General features: G+C 46.2%; 1 long non-coding RNA gene across 4 annotated transcripts in view; it reads right to left on the bottom strand.

Annotated features, from left to right (window-relative positions):
* The window catches only part of LOC115099223, a 109,312-nt gene extending 98,090 nt beyond the window's left edge, over positions 1-11,222 (bottom strand). For all 4 annotated transcript variants that reach the window (XR_003858719.1, XR_003858717.1, XR_003858718.1 and 1 more), the window contains exon 1: positions 10,975-11,222. This is a non-coding gene — a long non-coding RNA (uncharacterized LOC115099223). The remainder of the gene's footprint in view (positions 1-10,974) is intronic.
* Positions 11,223-20,156: the final 8,934 nt, after the last annotated feature.

Raw genomic sequence — 20,156 nt, 5'->3', positions numbered from 1 at the left:
CACCTGTTTGACACCCCCCCCCCCCCCCCAAGTTATCCAGCTAAGTCGTTAGTTGGCTAACAGTTTAGCTGGATACGTTGGGGGCAGTCTGGGACCATTCTGGGATGGTGCAGACTTTATCCGGATAAGTTAAATGGATAATGCTTAGAGCCACAGAGCAGTCCCAGAGTAACCCAAAGTTATCCAGATTCCTGTACCTGGATAACTTTAAACTTAACCAGCTATATTCAAAAAACCTTACAAAAACAAACTCTCTGGGCCTGCATACCCAATCCCCTATCATCCAGAATAACTAAAAATGATATTGGGGCATAGCATCCAATAGCCAACTCCCCAAGCCCCCCCCCCCCCCCCAAAAAAAAATTAAAATAAGTTGTGGGCCATAGCTAAACAAGGATTCCCCCCCCATATTTAAATTGCCTCATAGGCTCTGGACCCCCTCCTACTATCACCCCCTCACCACTAACCTGCAATCCCTACCCCAATGCAGCCATTCCATTCAAAACCCCGTTACTAACATCACAGTCAGAGCAACACTGAATGCTGCCAGGAGCGGTACAAATGTACCATGCTGCCAGTGGCCTTGGGTGTTTTGGGGGTTCTGGGTGGGGTGGGTAACTTCAATTTCTTAATAATATTTCTGACAGTTAAAATTGTTAGCTGGAAATATTTAGAGAGCTTTTTATAGCCAACCCCCCTGCTCTGCAATTATCATTTTCAAATGCTCAGACAGCTGCTTTAGCCTATGGTTGTTGAAAGTCAGCAGAACAACAATCACTATCTGAGTGGTTAGAAGGAGCAGAATATTTGTTCAACCATTTAATTACCTTCACCTAACTGAAGGCCTAATGAGTCAATCAACTTTCTGGACTTTTGTGCATGCCATAGTCGCTTTTGTATTATTTTCAATCTGTTAAAATCAGCAAATAAATAGTAATTTTGTATTAAAAACTGCAGAAAGATATTGAAATCCATATTCAGCACCATTTGCCCAGTTAAGTTTGGACTTAGCTAGACAAATGGCGGGATTTGAATATCGCACCATGCTGATTAGCTCTGAGATAGCCAGATAACTTTTTAGATGAATAAACAATTATCTGGCTAACAAAGGGATAGGGAAGGAGCATTCCTGAGTGGATCTGGCTATGGCCTAGATTTATCAAACTGCACTAATGAGAGAGAGACTCTATCTACAAGGCCCTTATACTAGTTAGCTATTTATGCTACTATAGGAGGCCCACCTAGTAACTTGAGGTGAGGTTTAGGTAGTAGTGGAGGGGTTAGGGGCCACTTTTACATGCAGAGTAAGACGTACGAACAGAACAGTGCACTCTTGTGAAGATTTGATGACCTTCGGAGTGAGGAAACTCACACAACGATGACATTTGTTCAATGTTCTCTCAACCTAGCTTGATAGACTCTCTACCTGGGCAACATCATGCTAGGTTGAGAGAACATTGTACAAATCTCATCTTTGGGTGAGTTTCCTCACTCCGAAGGACATCAAATCTTCACAAGAGTGCACTGTTCTGTTCGTGCGTCTCACTCTGCATGTAAAAGTGGCCCCTAAGCCCTCCACTACTACCTAAACTTCACCTCGAGTTACTAGGTGGGCCTCCTATAGTAGCATAAATAGCTGCTTACTATGGTGCCACCCCCAAAGTCAGTCTCTCTCTCTCTCTCAGGCCCTTCCCCAGCCTAAAAATGCCCAAAACAGAATTTGTGAAAAAATTGCACAGCTTTACACAATTGAAAAAGATGTAGTTGTTTTCGGCATTATGGCTTCATGAAGCCAGCGCCAATCCCTCCCCTTTTAAAAATTTGCATCGCACCATGCGTTATGGTGCTTTTTGCATGCGTTAAGGCGTTTTTCATATGCAAGAACGCCATAATGCGACTTGATAAATGACCCTGTAAGTTAGATAAATGTTGATTTTCTGCGTTATCTAGCTTACATAGCCAGATTACTTTTGGACTGCCAAAGAGCAGTTCTAAAGTTAGCCAGAGAAACTTGTCCAATTCACTTTAATATAGCTGGGTATATTCATCAGCACTCACATACCACTGACTATGTCAGCTGATTTAGCTGGAAATGTTTATCAGACTAAGGGCCTGATTCATCAAGGTTTTTTCCCCATAGACACAGAATGGGGAAAAACGTAACTTTGCTAGCTGGCCAGCATCTGAATATGGACCTCTTCATGTTTAACTGTGTTTCATGAAGAAACTGTGTCACCTTCTGTTTACTTGGAAATTCACTGAAACCTACCATTTGACCAGGGATGGTTAAACCTTTGCACACAACTGTATATATATATTTATAGAACCAAAGTTTCTTATTTAAATGTATAGAAGTATGATATCAAATTACATGTTTTTACAGGATTGTTCTGGGAAGGGTGGGAGTGGAGTCATGATTATTGGGTAAATTATTTAAATCTTAAGAGAGGAGAAGGGACGCAAGGCTGAAGGGGCACCCTAGGGTGCCTAATATCCTTGCAGCAGCCCTGTCTCCAATGGTACTTCACGGGGTAGATTCAGCCAAAGAGATGTAAGCCCCACGCCAGGGAGCTTGCTGCACTCTGGTGGGGCCATAATAACATCCCGTTTCTCTTCAGGGCTGGAATCATCCTGGCCAGTGCTAGCATGTCTTTCTCAGGGCCAGGGTCCTTGGTGGGTGTGTGGGGGTCAAATTTACCTCCAAGGCCCAGAGTGCTAGGAGTGATCCTTTCTTCCTTTGTCTTTGTCCGTGAGTGAGGGGGCACAGTTTCCTCAAGGTGAATGCTGTATGTGCCAATAAACACTCAGGAGTCACTTGGTTAGTGTCCAAAATTAAACTTCTTTACTGTGGTAAAAAAAAGTCAGATGAGAATGGCACACTTAAACTTAATCCATAGCTCTAGAGGGCTTCTTTGTGGGTTACAGTCTCTTTCCTCTCTGTATGCAGGAATCTCTTCTACCAGGACAAGGGAACTTCTACCCTCCAGGACTTAGTAAAAGCAGAGTCCCCAGGTGGGCAGGACTCCCCTTCCAGACTGGTAAAAATAGAAAGTCACTGTCTCCAAAAAGGGAGCCCAACCTCTCTCCCCCCCCCCCCCACCCCCCAAAGTGAAGACTCCAGATGGAGCGTTCTCAGTTATTTCTTTATTCACAGTTACAGCTGCGTTTCAGGATTCTCTTGATACCGATGAATCCCTGACGGAAGGGATCCAGGCTGGAAAAGCAGTGGGGCAGGATGAGAGGCAGCCAAAACTCCCTCTCAGAACTTCTTACATAAAAAAAAAAAAAATCCTCTTTTCCGAAAACCGTGAGTGACACCGGAAGGTCCTGGCATCGGGTCACCGCCTCCTCCGTCCTCATGGAGGGTGCAGAGGGGCAGCTCTTCCCTAACCCGGGCAAACCCCCGACACGGGGTTTCCCAGTGCCCAAGCGGTGCGCAGGGTTTCCACCAGCTTTCCTACTAATTTAAAGTCTTTTCAAAATCCCAAAACAGTCCCGGGACGTAGGCCTTACCCAGCAGGGAGTGGATAGGAAAGAAAAGATTCCCTGACCCAACTCACCGACCCCCAGCAGGGTGAGCTGGAAATGCTAAGAGCAGGCCCAAAGGCAAAACTTCTCCACACCTCCTATAACTTTAAAAACAACTGACCCTGCCCCCCCCCCCCCCCCCCCCCCCCCCGAGCTGTCAGTGGAGAGCTGCTGTATAACCTCTCAAAGGGGCTAGCCATTCCAGCATTTGAATGGATCCTCCGCTGCTTCATTAACCTGTACCGCACTGACACTACAGGCAACACCCAAGGTTTACTGGTATCAGAACTGGGGTGTCTGTTTCAGAGACAAGATATGACCATGGCAACGATCATGCTGAAGAGATGCAATAATGCACGAGGAACAGGCAAATGTCTATGTGTGTATGTCACCAGAAAGCGAGGAAGCCAGCTAGGGTTGCCAAGTGGCTTCAGAATTTCAGGACAAGTTGATCCTGTACTGTTTTTTTTGTTTGTTTGTTTGTTTTACCCTATTGCGTACAGGGATTTGTAGTTCTGCTTTTCCTATTGCATGCCAGAAGAAAGGCAAGACTACAAGTCCCTGCATGCAGTGGGGCAAAACCAGGACTGGGGGCAGCCTGTCCTGAAAATCTGGAGTCAGTCGGCAACCCTAAATCAAGCCTATATTTGATTTGTTATAACACCTGGCACTTCATACCTGTGCTCCTTCAATGCTCTTCCTCCTAATTATATCCCAGCACGATATACCAGAGGAAGAATTTCAGCCTGGCACATATTTAGTCTGTTTAGTTGCCTGAAATAATGTTTTAAATGACTGAATTCCATATTCTTGTTAAGTAAGCACTGACCGGCTGAAGGATCGTTAAGTATTCGTTGTTTACATCACATCTAATAATAGTTCACATCTCAGCTAAATGATAAGCTTGCAAAACTCCTGCAGTTTACAGGGAATTGACCATTTGTCATGGAAGATATAAAATTAACTACAGTCAACCATACTTAATGAGGCTGTGATTGTCGTCAAGGATTCTGGTGATATCATAAATCACTGCACTGAAGATTAAATGGATCCAGAACGGTGCATTGACAATTACAGGCAGAATCAGGTTTTGCCTGGCTTTCGTTACATTTCATTAATACTAGTCATTGTTTGTTTACTTTATCCCTTCCCACAGCACCCAGAAGCCTGCTGCATCCTCCACAGCTCTCCGGCAACAAATTAAAGCATTTTCCTCCCTCTCCATCTCTCCTGCATCACCCAAAAACCTACTACTCCTTCCTCATTTCCCCCCTAGTACCCCTCCCTCCCATCTCTTCTGTGGTACCCTGAAGTCTTCTCTTCCTTCCCCAATTCTACTGCAGCACCTAGATGCCTTCTCCTCCCTCCTACAGTACCTAAAAACCTTTCTGTCCCCATCTTTCCTGCTGCATCCAAAAGCCATCTACTCATTCCACATTTCTCCCTCAAAACTCAGGACCCTTCCAATTCTTTATCTCCTTCACAACACCTAGAAGCTGTCTCCTACTCTCCATCTCCTCTGCCAAAGTCAGAACCCTTCTGTCCCCCCACTAATCTGACTCCTCATCTCGACTGGAAACATTCAGTTGCAAAGCTTCTGGTCTATTTGAAAGTCTTTGATTTCCATATCATCAGCTTTTGAACTTGTTGATTATATAATAACAATTACTTGGTTCCGAGCGAGATACAATGGACTATATCACTTACAGCTACAAATTATACATTTTCAAATGATGAGTAGATAATAATGCAGAAAAACTGTCTTCATCATTATGCAATGATTGTAGCAGGTATTTTCCTTATGTTCTCATTGCATGCTGATGTTTGTAAAAAAGGCAACAGAGAAGGAATATAACCGCTCACACCAACAGAGAACTTAATAGGATAGAAAGTAAAATTCAAATCTATCATTTGTTTGCAAGTCCCCATTGGGAACCTTACTAAGGAGTGTGACCCTGTTGAAGGGTCATGCTGTGCAGTGTACGCCAGAGGACTGTGCCATCTGCCGTCATGGTTCAGTACAGCTTCTCATTGAGTGAGTGAGCCCTAGTGGTTTTAGTGGACTTTGGAGTTGGAGTTTGAGAGAGTATAAGAGCTTTTTTACCTCCTCCCCGGCACTTTATGATCTGCAGAATGAACACCTTGTTTTTGGATTTTTATTGTATTCTTTCAGAGAATTGCTGCTAGCCCACAAAAAGGAGTTGGTGAGCTAAGTCTTTCGGTACTATTCTGAATCAGAAGGGATTGTTTTGCACCCAGTCCTTTACCAAGGACAGATGAAAAAGGTTGCCCAAGATCTGGAAGAAAGCATCAATCCTATGGGTTCTGATCCCTTACAGGAAAGAGCCTAGCAGTATTTCTGGAACTAAGGAGATTTGTTTTGGTGGCTTTGGTTTGTAACTTTGCAGTTCAACCCTGTGTCGCTCAGCTTGAGAGACTCAGTGCCAGCATGGCAGAAATCTTGGTTTTGGAAATTATCATCCAGCTGGTGTCACTTGGGATGAGAGGAGGACCAAGCTACCCATCTGGTGCTCATCCTGCAGAGGGAGAGAGAGAGAAAATGCCTACATGGTTCGTTGAGAAAGAAGAAGACCGGTTGAGACAGAGGATCCCAAAGGAAATTCTCACCCAAGAGAAGAAACTTTGCCATCTTGCCTAGGTACAACTCTAAAAGATCCGAAAGGAATAGAGAAAACCTAGGGATAGATCAAGGGAACACAGATTCATTAAGTGAATTGTTTTATAATTTCATAAATGAATGTAATTAGAAAGAAATGCACCCATTGGCAAAATATTTCTGTTGAAGAAGTGATTCAATAAAGTTTTATGTTGGAACACCATCAAGGAGTTCTGAATATTTATCGGCACTCAGAAGATAAGGACACAGTCAGGGCCTTAGCCCTTGTGGGTAAATCTTTCCCCGCAATGGAGAATCCACATTAAGGTTTGCAGTGAGTAGACCACCCATCCAAACGGGCCGATACAGTCCCAGCGCGCGCACAGGTCACTCTCCTGTGCGTGCGATTCAGTATTCAAATTAGGCCCGGTGGTAAAAAGAGGCGCTAGGGACACTAGCGCCTCTTTTTGGATAGGAGCGGTGGCTGTCAGCGGGTTTGACAGCCGATACTCAATTGTGCCGGCGTCGGTTCTCAAACCCGCTGACAGCCACGGGTTCGGAAAACGGACGCCAGCAAAATTGAGTGTCCGGTTTTCAATTTTATTTTTTTTTTAACTTTTTGTAACTTTCGGGACCTCCGACTTAATATCGCCATGATATTAAGTCGGAAGATGCACAGAAAAAGCAGTCTTTACTGCTTTTCTGTGCACTTTCCCGGTGCCCAGAGAAATTAGCGCCTACCTTTGGGTAGGCGCTAATTTCTGAAAGGAAAATGAGCGGCTTGGCTGCACGTTTTCCTTTCTGAATCGCGCAGGAATACCTAATAGGGCCATCAACATGATGGTAGAAAAGGCCCATCTAATCTACTCAATTTAGCTCCTTTTGCATTGCCTTAGGCCTTCGTTACTACCTCTCTACTCTATTTCTTCTCTGTGTTTATCCTGGGCTTTCTGGAATACCATTACTGATTTTGTCTCTACCTCGATATGTTCCATGCGTCCACCACTCTTGGGTTTTTTTTTAGCCTGCTCCTTTAGGCATCCAGCTGAATGGAACCATGGCTGCAATCTGGCACCGTAAACTTTCATCCACAACAGGGATTTCTCCCCTGTTTTATATACAGTTTTAGTCTGGGCATTGCATTCAGGATTTTAGTGGCATGTCAAGGTCTGGAAGTCAAAAAGTTCCATGTGTCCAATTTGTAATATTTAGGAGGTCACACGAATTTTTCATGTTTTACAAGTGAAAAGAGCACTTTGCAGATAAAATATTTCTATATAGATTAAATGTGGCTCTACAGCTGAGGTGACTTTCCAGTTCACATACAGTGTGTAAGATGAGTGCATCCTGTAACCCTGACGACAGTCCTTTCCAGCACTGAAAGGCTGATTCTATAACATGTTTTGCTATCTTTATTATTATTTTATTTATTTATCTTTTATTATCTTTATTATTTATTTTGTATCCCACGGATGTATATTTCTTCTTCATTTAGCTACAAGCATGTGAATTTGATTCCACAACAGTACATCACTGTTTCGATTTACATTTCTTTGGCAGACTTCCTGTGATATCAGATTTTCACAGGCAGCGTGACAGGGTTGTGAAGAGCTGCTGATCCAAAAGAGAAGTGAAGGAAGCGGGTATTTTCACTACCAGCTCTTATGCAAATCCTATATGGGCTGAACTCATTTCTATGGCTCAGAAGCTGAAGGTAACTGGACTAAAACGATGAAATCTTGCCCACCTCCCTTCAGAAACATTACATTTTAACCCTGTGGCGTTCACTGTTAAGCGATTTCTTCTTGCAGACTGTGCAAAGGACAGGTACCTTCAGATTCCAAATTTTAGTATTCATATATTCCATGAACAAATGTGACTTCTTTGACCCAATCATTAGGAATGTATTAGGCTGCAATTAGCACAGGCATCTGGGGAATTAGGATAAGATAAAGACTTAATTAGTTCTAGGGAGTGTAGTTTCCTTGGTATCGGCATAAATGCACATGAATCTTTACAACAGAATTCTGTTTTCCTGATAAATATTTGCCCAAAGTGATTCAGTTATATCATCTCAAGCCTAGCTGGAAAGGACCTCACTCTACCACCACGAGTGATTCTGCCTCACACGCCTGCAAATTGAGACCGAGGCCCTATCAGAAGGTGAGAGGAAGGTCGGAGAGGAGTGATAAGTGCAATGGTAGGGAACAGGCATTAAGGGTTATATTCTCCACTGACTCATGTGACATTTGAGGCCAGGCCTGGCACTTACCACCTACAAAAGCTTTTACGTTTCTTTTCTTGTCTGGGAGGGGGAGGGCTCAGTAACACAAATAGAAAACTGTGTTTTGCTAAGTGGAAGCTCCAATTGCCGTGCACTCAGTACAGGGACGTTGCACATCTCCCCAGCGGAAATAACAAATAGAAAATACAGGGATGAAATATGAAAACACAAAATTGTAGCTTATTTTCCGAGTTCATAATCCAGTGAGTACAATAAATTGCAGTGTATGCTTTGACCTGACTCGCTGAAGCATTTCTAGAAAGTTCTTCTTCCTTCCCATCACATCCTCTCAGAAAAGCAGAATCTCTGTAGGTTCTGACACCGTATATTACAGCTTCTGATTTTAGCTGTTTATAATCTGTAAATTTAGGTGTTTAGTTTCCAGCAATTTAGGAGTTTTGGAGGGCATTAAGATCTGATGTGTGTCGGTGTTTTCTCGGCACAGGAAATATTTATAGCTGCCCCTTCCAGTTCATTAAATGTAATGTTGTGATGTGGCTTTCTTTTGAAATATGAAGAAATAAACGTCAATATACAAGTTACAGGTGGTACCTACCTCTGTGACTAGCTTTCGAGAGCTAAGCTCCTTTCATTAGGTCAGTTTTCTGACATAGATCTTGAAACACAGTCCTGTACAAAGGCTTCATCTACAACTTGGTCGCTGTCCCCTATTTGCGTATATTCAATAGGGATGTGCACTTACATTTTTTTATTTTGTTTTCTTTTTCATTTGTTTCTTTTGTTTGTTTGTTTGTTTTTCATTATGTTTGTGGCGTATTTAGTTTCATTGTATTTTTTCACGATGAAATAAACCAATCAACAAAACAGCAAAAAAAAATTAAGAAGAGGAAATATGTCCAGGGCCGCGCTTCTTCCCACAAAGAAACCCCAGCACCACCAAATTTTTAAAAAGGCCTCCTCGGGGCTGCCCATATACTTCCAGCTACATCTTACCCCTTTCTGGGGGCAGAATCAACCCTCAGGCACTCCTGCCCCTCCTAGCCAGTCTTTCAAAATGGTGTTGGCCTGCTCCGAGGCAGGCCCTGTGTTGTTATTCAGAAGCACCTATGACTCTCCTACATCCCCCTGATAAAATGGTACTGGCAGGCACAGTTTTGAAAGATAAATCTGGTGGGGCAGGTGCGCCTCCTTTGGATTTCAAAGACACCAGAAAGGGGTACGATGGGTGTGGGAAGGGTGGGCAGACGAGTGAGGGGGCTTTCATTTTTTTTTTAATATTTGGCAGCGTTGGGATTTTTCGATGGGGCCAGGCCAGAGCTGGTGGCTGGCCCAGAAAATGAAATAAAAACAAACAAAAAAAAAAAACAATTCATTTTATTCTTCCGCTTCATTTTCCAAAATGAAAAAAGAAACACATCCCTAATATTCATTCAATATTTTGCTCTTTTAAAAAAAAATGTTAAAACAGGCTTCCATTACCAATCTTGCTGTCAGGGAAGACGCTGATAGCGCCGTTGGGAACGCAGGCTACCAGTATTGCTGTCAGAGAGCCTGCTAGATGTGGCTGGGAGCGCGGTTAGACTCTGCCGCGCGCCTGGATCAGGTCTGGGGATTTCTGGGTGGCTCAGGAGGGTGGTAATGGGGGTTCTCTGTGTGTCGGAAGGAGGAGGGCGGGAGCTAGCCTTTGAATTTAAATATCTTGGGGGGGGGGGGCGGGGGAACGGGGACCAGCCTTCAGGCTTCTATGGTCTGTGACTTTTTAAAAATTCAGTTCTCTACCACAGCCAATACTCAGCCAGCTGGGTTATAGCGCTGCCCCCAGAAAACCCCTGCACTGCCTTTTTTTTTTTTTTTTTTTTTAAATCCAGACAGTATGGAGAGACATTCAATCTCCAGGTTTGTCCAGCTAAGTCCCAAACTTAGCCAGAACAATCCTTTTTAATATGGACCTCTGAGTTTCCAATTCACTAGACTTAGTTTTGGGGTACTTGCCAGGTTCTTATGGCCTGGATTGGCCACTGTTGGAAACAGGATGCTGGGCTTGATGGACCCTTGGTCTGACCCAGTATGGCATGTTCTTACGTTCTTATGAAATTGTCTGAAGGAGTACAAGTAAGGTCTAATACGTTTTGATTGCCTGTGTTTTTCCCCAGCCCAGAACATCCTCAGGGAACCTAAAAAAGGTTGCCAGTTTAACTAAATTTCCCCAGCTCAGTGTGTACAAGCAGCCAGCTGAGAGGCACAGAGAAAAATGAATAATTTCCAGCAGCAGAGCAGCCAGGTGCTCTCCTGGATCTCAGTAGACGCTGGTATTTATACATGGCCCACCGCAGCTGCTCCAGAGGCGGTAAGCTGACTCCTGGCCTCACCTAAGTACAGAACACACACACTTACACTCTGTCCAGAAACGTGCTACCTCAGTAAAATATTCTTTTGTCACCCTAAAAATATTTAGTACTCCTGCCCCAGGAGGCAGAGATCCCCGAGCAGGCAGACACACGGATGTCACTTTCCTTTTCTCTGAACTATAAAAGCAGGACACAGTGTAACAAGATTACAAGAAAAATTGAGAGCAAAACTGTACCTGTCTAGCTGCCCCGAGTAGGACTGTCATGGCCAGAGAGAAGAGGGCTGCGAGAGCAGAGCTTGCTTGCGGGATGAAGTGGTCCTGGAAGGGGGGAATGCTGCCCTGATGCTATTTGTTTTCTTCCTGTTGCAGAAAGGGGCCCGTGACAGTGATCGAGTGCGGCAGGAGGCTGCTGGACGCCGCTGCAGTTGTTACTGAAAGTAAGGGAGAAGCAGGCAATCAGCAGCAGCAGCAGAGGGACTGCTGGGTGCCTCCCGCCACCAGTGCGGTGAGTCAGGGCCAGACAGGGGTGAGAGGGAGGAAGCCGGGAACATTTGGCCAACTCCCGCTGCCATTGCAGTTGTAGGAGACATCATAATAATAGGAGGGTTATTTCTCCTATTCTGTTGGAAATTGTCTTTATTTCTAACTAAAGTGCTTTCTCTTTGGGTGCACTTGTGAACTGTGCTGGATTCTTCCAATGTGCAACTTTCAGGGGAGTTAGCATGTTGTGACAGGTTATTTCCACAAACAACCAAAAGTCCTTCCTCCTTTTTGCACAGTTCTGTTTGCTAATATCAAAGTTGTAATAATGGAAGAACCCTGTTATTTCAATGTTAAGGCAATTTTGAGCAGGAGTAATGTGTGGATTCTGCCTCCTGTGCTTCCCTCCTCCTTCTCTCTCCCATCCTCAAGCTGTCTGTGTCAGAGGTCATTAATTAAGTTTGTGCTGATTAATTTTTCTGTGGGTTTTTTTTTTATCGTAAAGAACATTAGAAATTGAGGTTTTCTCCAACTTGCTTAAGACTGGCTTGCATTTGCTTTTGGTGCACATTCATTCACTGCCGGAGGCTGCTTTCGCCGCCGGCTCCCTCCGCCTGAATGAATGCGCGCCTGTGCGACCCGTGCTATTTCGGCGTGCCTGTGCGACCCGTTCGATTTCGGTGCTCAAGGTGTGACGTCACGACGCTTGACGTCGCCTTGAGCGCCGAAATCGCACGGGTCACACAGGCGCGCCGAAATCGCACGGGTCGCACAGGCGCGCATTCATTCACTGCCGGCGGGGGCTGCCGGAGGCCGCTTTCGCTGCCGGCTCCCTCCGCCTGGATGAATGCACGCCCACCCGCCCGCCGGCTCCCGGATAAACACGCGCCACCCCTCCCGCCGCCACCTGGATCGAACGTGTGCCCACCCGCCCGCCGCCGCCTGGATGAATGCACGCCCCCCGGATCCCGGATAAACGCGCACCCACCCTCCTGCCGCCACCTGGATCGAACGCGCGCCCGCCGCCGCTGCCGCCTGGATGAACGGGCGCCCCGCCGGCTCCTGCCGCCACCTGGATCGAACATGCGCCCACCCGCCCGCCGGCTCCCACAGCCGCCGCCTGGATGAATGGGCGCCCACCCGCCCGCCGGCTCCCGCCGCCGCCTGATCGAACGCGCGCCCGCCGGCTCCCGCCAGTAAGTTTGCTTTTTTTTTTACACTTTATTCCCTTATGTTTTAATTTTCGCCCTGCGCCTTGCTTCGGGAGGGGGGGAACCATCCACTTCCTGGTACCTGTCATTTCAAATGTCACTTGAAATGACATTTGAAATGACAGGTACCAGCGCACCCCGGGATACTGTATAGGCGCTGAATATACCGCCTATACAGTAAAAGGGGTTTCGCTTCATGGACGCGCGTTGAGCATGGGTTGGACGCGGCTTGCATTTGCAAGCAATTTGAATAGAGTATCGAGCGGTATGTGAAGAGAACTGTGCGTGCGGGGAATGAGGGTGCGCCCGGCACTGCCGCACTCTTTCTACCGCGGCCTTAGAGTATCAACCTGACAGTGGTGGCATCAGCAGCCACTGCGAACCCAGAAGAGGGGACAGAGTAGTGACGACACTGTCACCACCGCAGAGGGAAGAGCCCTGGGGTGAAATTAGTGGCCAGAAGCCTCCTGCTGAAGAATCAATACCAGGGAATTTAAAAATAAAAGTATTAAAACAAAAGCGGGTGCCCCACCATAAAGAGTCCCACCAGAAACATGCGCGGGGAGAACAGAGGTTTCACACTGCGTGGGGGGAGCCTTGGAGCTGTCGTACCTCACCAGCACAGGTGACGGAAGAGATTCGTGTTTATGGTTGGAGGGGGGGAAGAACTGGGGAGATTGTATCTCTTTCCGATATAAAAATTGTAATGTAGAGGTTGACCCTACTTACAGAAAAAGTACTGTTGGAAAGTTAAAGGGTTTTCTTTGCAAGGACTGGAAGTGTGAGACTGGAACTATTTTAATTATACAAAATAAGCCCAAACGTATTCCAGAACCCTCACACTGTAAACACACATCTGCAAGGATTTGCAAGGACATCCATTGTGTGTGTGTGTGTGTCAGCTTCAGTTTATTGATACAGCATTTTATTTAAAATGAACTTTTTGAGTTCTATAAAACAAAAAACTAAAAAATTGGTTTTGGATTAATAAATTAATTGAGTTTGAATGATAGCCAAACTCATCGAGTTATAGGTCCTACAAACTGAGTTCTTTTTGACATATGTGGTTCATTACTTTAATGTGTATGAATTTTGACCAGTGATACCCTTTGCTTCTGATGTGTGACTATTTTAATTGTGATACAAGACACAAAACTAAGGGATATAACTAGTATATAATCAACACAACGAAATTCAACTAGTTATTAATTATAGTCAGCACCATGTGACGTCACAAATTCTTAATGTTGCTATTTCCAATAAAATTCTAATTTTATTTAAATCTTAATTGATTTTGTTTGTATTTTTATCAATTTTTATAGGAAGGAGTAGACCTCAGCACCGGCCCAATAATTCTGTTAATTAACAGAAAGATATTTTTGAAAGCCGTGTTGATACAATCACTGGTCTACAACCTATCCTGTTTTTATTTTCACTTTTTATAAAATTCTACTTTAATGTTACTTTTTAAACTAAAATAGTGATGTAACTGTTTCAACTGAAAGTCCTATTAGTATTGGAGATTTCAATACTACAGCGCCAATTAATTATATTCTGGCAAAGCAGCAAATATTCCTAGTACCATTGATATAAGGACAAAACAATTTTTTCTTGATTTCAAAATAGGTTTTAACCTCTAGTAATGATTTTGTTTAATATTCAAAGTCCTTAGTATTCAAGTTTTTAATGCTGCAGCGCCTGTTGAACATATGTAAAGAATCAAAGATTCCTAACCGTTGTTGCAAAGACACTGAATGATTGCCAAAACTATGATGTCTTGATTTAAACATGAATTTGAACCTCCATTGTGACTTTTCCGTATTGTTAACATCAACTTTTAACCGAAGGCATTCTGGTGAGAGATAAAGAACATAATTACTTATTTCTCATTCAATTGAACTCAAACTCTGACCACGGGCACTTCAGGTAAGCAACTTCTGAATTATGTTGACTTGAACTCAGAGCCTGACAGCCTTCCGGTAATTAAACTTGAATCAACTGCAATAGTTTTAAATGGTGCCACCCGACAGAACTTCAAACAGAGACCTGTTTGTAAGATGGCAAACAACCTTTCATGTCCCGACAGTAACTTATCTTAAGAAACTTGTAGCCCAGGTGTCTTTTGGCTTAAACGGACCGCTTAGAGTCCTTGACTGAAGCTGCCACAACTGCTTCAATCTCTTTACTGAGCGCACAACTGTATTTTATGCGCACAAGCCGTGGCACCACTGGAAAAGAAATTCAAGGCTCGGCATTTGCCCAGCATGCTACATTAGAGCCGCACAGCATGAGGAGGCCATGGCCCTGTGTATACAGTGTAAATAGGCCCTAGGGGATCCAACTCATGGCCTCCCCAGCTGGTACCGGGTTCCAGCCTCTCGAACAGTATGCCGGACCTAGCATTGCACAGCGGGACCCCCCTCAAATGAGGCTCCCCAGGGACACGGTGCACCTTAGTCTAGACCCAGCATCTACCTCCTGGGTGGAATTCTTCAAAGGTCTGCATACCTTCGTCCACATGCAACTGGGGCCTCCTATAATACGGCCACAAGCTCCACCAGAGGACCTCAACATCCCGGGACCCTCTGTGCCCAGGGAAGGGATCCCACCATCCAGAAGCCCCACCTTCGGGGACACGGACAACTCGGATGAGGATTCAGAACCCCTGGAGGAAGGGGAACTCCCTCCGGGGACAGAGCCCCCACCGAACCATGAGATGCTTCTTCACCAAGGACGAGCTTCCAGATCTGGTAACACACAGCTTAAAAGAGCTTGATATCCCGGGCACAAGTGCTTCAGGGGAACCTAAGACGAACCCCCTACTAGAGGGACTCCGTCAGACCTCCCGTCATTTCCCACTATTATAAGCCGTCCAGCAACTAATTAACCTGGAATGGGATGCCCCGGAAACTACGTTCAAAGGAGGGTGTGTTCTGGCAGCCATGTACCCTCTGGACCCAGCCGCCAAAGATCTCCTGGCATGTCCAAAAGTGGATGCCATGGTCTGCGTGGTCTCGAAGTGCACTACTATCCCGGTGGAGGGAGGAGCAGCAATCAAGGATGCTCAAGACAGACATCTGGAATCTATCCTTAAACAGTCCTTTGATGTCTCCGCTATGTCTCTACAGATTGCGGCCTGCTGTGCCGTGGTGACACGCGCCTGCTTATCACAGACCAGGAACAACACTCCTGGGGAAGCCCTGGAACCAGCAGTATCATTCCTCGTATATGCCGCTTCTGATCTGGTGCGCACCGCAGCTAGAGGAGTGTCATCCGCCGTGGCAGCCAGAAGGCAACTCTGGCTCCGAAGCTGGTCGGCCGACACATCTTCCATAACGAGACTCACAATGATGCCCTTCAAGGGAATCCTCCTGTTCGGAAGCGAACTAGAGAAACTAGCCAACAAATGGGGCGAGTCCCCACTGCCGCAGCTACCGGAGGACAGGAATAAGAGAAACCAGCGACCCTTCCTCTGAATTTCCAGGGGCAGAGGATCACAGCGCTTCAACCCATATAGAAGCACATATCAAGCGGCCCGCCCCACAGACCAAAGCCAGTCCTTTCAGAACAAGCACAACAAAAGGGGAGCCAGCTCGGGCCCAGGCCCCAGCAGCACCCCACAATGAAAATCAGCTGACCCATCCAAAGGAGGAAGCCATAGGGGGCAGGCTTGCCCTATTCTACCGCACGGTGTTTCAATCCATAATTTTTTCAAAAATAGACTACTGCAATTCGCTCCTTCTATTCTACCGCACGGTGCTTCAATCCATAATTTTTTCAAAAATCGACTACGGCAATTCGCTCCGTTTAGGTCTCCCAGCAAACACAATCAGACTCCTTCAGATGGTACAGAACTCCGCCGCTAGGATCCTGACCAATACTAACAGAAGAGAGCACATCACGCCCATACTTCGGAGCCTACATTGGCTACCCATCAAATTCAGAATTCTCTACAAAGTCCTTACAATAATCCATAAAGCCACTCACAACCTAACTCCTCTTGATCTTAATTTTCCTCTTCGGCCCCATGAATCTTCCAGACCAGTCAGATCTGCCTACAAAGGCACTCTTTACGCCCCCCCCAATAAAGACCACCTTAAGGAAATGTGCCCTATCCACCGCTGGTCCCTCGCAATGGAATGCTCTTCCTCCTGATCTCAGGCAAGAACCATGCCATCTAACTTTCAAAAAAAATCTCAAAACCTGGCTATTCAGTCAGGCGTTTCCTTAACCGGATGAACCTTTCTCTAAATCAGGAATGCTCTCCTCTCCTGTCTGGTTTGAACTCTCTACCTGGACTAGAGGGGACTGTTCTTAATAGCATACTATCAGACATAAGCTCTAGTATATATGTACTCGCATTTATTGCATCATGTTAGTTTTTGTTCATTTGACAGTTTTTCTAATAATTAGCTTAGTTCTACCCCTGTTTTCCTAGTACTATGTAACCCCTGTTCTATGTAATGCTTTTTGCAATGTTTCTGTTTCACTGTAAACCGATATGATATGTAATTCTCCACATGAATGTCGGTATATAAAAGTTCAAAATAAATAAATAAATATTCTACCAAAGATGGGTCGAGATAACTTCAGACAAGTGGGTCCTAGCCATCATTTGAGAGGGATATTCCACCTCCCTCCGGACAGGTTTGTGGAATCCCCCTGCCACAACCCTTCCAAGAGGATGGCAGTGGAGGCTACACTGACCAGATTACTAGCCTTAGAGGCTATAACACCGGTGCCTCCACAACAAGTAAATACTGGACATTATTCCATCTATTTTATCATTCCCAAGAAAGAAGGAACATTCAGGCCCATCCTGGACCTCAAGTTGGTCAACCGTCACTTGAAGATTCCTCGCTTCCGCATGGAAACCCTACGCTCGGTAATAAGGGCGATACAACAGGAGAGTTCCTTACATCCCTGGATCTGTCGGAAGCCTACCTACACATTCTGATCCATCAAGAGCATCAGCGTTTTCTATGCTTCACGATCCTGGACTGTCACTACCAGTTCTGGCACTACCATTTGGGTTAGCCTCAGCACCCCGGATGTTCACCAAGATCATAGTGGTGGTGGCTGCAACACTGAGGAAGGAAGGAATCCGCGTACACCCTCATCTAGACGATTGGCTGATCAGGGCAAAATCCCCAGAGGAGAGCCACCAGGCGACCAACAGAGTCAAACTGTCTGCAGCCCTCCCAATCTTTAGAATTCTTGGGAGTCTGGTTCGACACCAAACAAGACAAGGTCACCCTGACACCGACAAGGAGATCAAAATTGATGACCCAGTTGCGAACCCTGTTGAGCGAGCTTCGCCCCACAGTATGGGTCTACCTACAGGTCCTCGGCCTCATGGCATCCACACTGGAAGTAGTGCCATGGGCAAGAGCCCATATGAGACCCCTACAGCGCTCACTACTATCACGGTGGAATCCATTGTCCCAGAACTACACCGTACGCCTTCAGCTCCCGGACAAAGTCCGGACCCAACTACGATAATGGTTACAAGAAGACCATCTGAGCCAGGGAGTGAGACAATCCTCACCATCCTGGATCCTGCTCACCACAAACGCCAGCCTATGAGGATGGGGAGCACACTGCCAGGAGCTGACCACTCAGGGACAATGGAATGAAGAGTCGGGGCGGAACATCAATTGCCTAGAGGCCCGGGCAGTCAGGCTAACCTGCCTACGGTTTGGTCACAGACTCAGAGACAAGTCAGTCAGAGTAATGTCAGACAACGCCACAACAGCAGCCTACATTAACCGCCAGGAAGGAACCAAAAGCCAACAGATGTCTCTGGAAATAGACCCCCTAATGTCATGGGCGGAAGCGAACCTTCAAGAGATCGCGGCTGTCCACATCGCCGGGAAAGACAACGTCACTGCGGATTACCACAGCAGAGAAGTCTAGACCCAGGAGAATGGAGGCTTTCGACCACAGCATTTAATTGATAGTAAACCGTTGAGGAACACCAACCATGGACCTCCTGGCAAGCCGGTCCAACGCCCAAGTGCCCAGCTTCTTCAGCCGCAGGCGGGAACCTCAGCCCCAGGGAATCAATACCCTGGTACAGACCTGGCCACAGGAGACTCTGTTATACGCCTTCCCGCCGTGGCCCCTATTGGGCGCAATCATCCACAAGATAGAACACCACAGGGACCAGGACTTCTAGTGGCCCCAGACTGGCCAAAAAGACCGTGGTACGCAGACATGCGAAGACTGCTGACAGGGAGCCCCCCTCCCTCTACCTCCACACAGAGACCTGTTCCAACAAGGACCGATCCTCCACGAGGATCCAGCTCGATTCTCTCTTACGGTCTGGCCATTGAAAGGATTTGCCCGAGGAAGAGTGGATACTTGGGGGCAGTAATTGACATCCTACTCCGAGCACTCAAGTTCTCCACAACCCTAACATACATAAGGATTTGGAGAATATTCGAAGCCTGTGCAAGGACCAAAACATCATACCACGCTCAGTCAAAATTCCGGTGGTTTTGGAATTCCTGCAAAACGGGCTACAGAAGGGATTGTCTCTCAACTCCATCAAGGTACAGGTGGCCACATTGTCATGCTACGGAACCAAGAGCGAAAGCAGCAGCATAGCCTTTCACCCGGATGTCTCCAGCTTTCTGAAAGGAGTCAAGCAGATCCAACCACCCCTAAAGTGGCCGGTGCCTCTTTGGAACCTCAACCTAGTCCTGGATTTCTTAGCAGTAGCCTCTTTCAGACCTCTTGCGGCCTGTCTCTCCGACTATTAACATTGAAGACAGCCTTCCTGGTGGCAGTCTGTTCAGCCCGCCATATCTCCAAGCTACAAGCACTGTCCTGCCGGGAACCATTCCTCAGACTAACCCCGGGAACCATCCAGTTACGCACAGTTCCATCGTTCCTCCCCAAAGTGGTTTCTCACTTCCATCTCAACCAAGCCATCTCGCTACCATCGCCAGATGAGCATAAGAATTCAGAAGAGTCTCGCAGTCTATGCCATCTCAACATCAGCAGACTCCTAGTCCAATACCTGGAAAGGTCGGAATCCGTACGAAAGACGGACCATCTATTCGTTCTTCACAGCAGGAAGAAGCAAGGGGAAGCGATCTCGCGAGCAACCATAGCCTGCTGGATCAAAGAAGTCATCAAGGCGGCCTACGTAGAAGCAGGCAGGCCACCGCTTTTACAAGTCAAGGTCCATTCCACTAGAGCCCAGGCAGTGTGCTGGGCGGAAACCAGGATGCTGTCACCCGCCGAGATCTGTCGGGCGGTGACATGGTCCTCTATCCACATCTTCTCCAGGTTTTACCGCCTGGATGTTCAGGCTCAAGAGGACACAGCATTTGCAAGGGCAGTACTAAGTGGGTCACGGGCAGCCTCCCACCCGGTTTGGGAGTAGTTTTTATACATCCCATTGGTCCGGAGTCCATCTGGCTACACGCTAGGAAATGGAGAAATTATTTACCTGATAATTTTGTTTTCCTTAGTGTAGACAGATGGACTCAGCATCCCACCTACGGCTGCCGTTATTCATGGAATTCTCGAGGGACATCACCAACAGCGAGTGATTCACGGGTAAGCCACGCTTTCCTCCAACTAGAACACCCATCCTACCAGGTGTCGACGTTTCTCGGTTGAGGGCACTGGCGGTCTCCAGCTATACCAATTCAACCAGTTCAAGTTAATTAAGTTAACCAAGTTATAAAAGTTAATCAAGTTATACAAGTTATA

The sequence above is a fragment of the Rhinatrema bivittatum genome, chromosome 9 (genome assembly GCF_901001135.1).
Source record: "Rhinatrema bivittatum chromosome 9, aRhiBiv1.1, whole genome shotgun sequence".
NCBI lineage: Eukaryota > Metazoa > Chordata > Amphibia > Gymnophiona > Rhinatrematidae > Rhinatrema > Rhinatrema bivittatum.
This window is presented reverse-complemented; position numbering and strand designations above follow the sequence as displayed.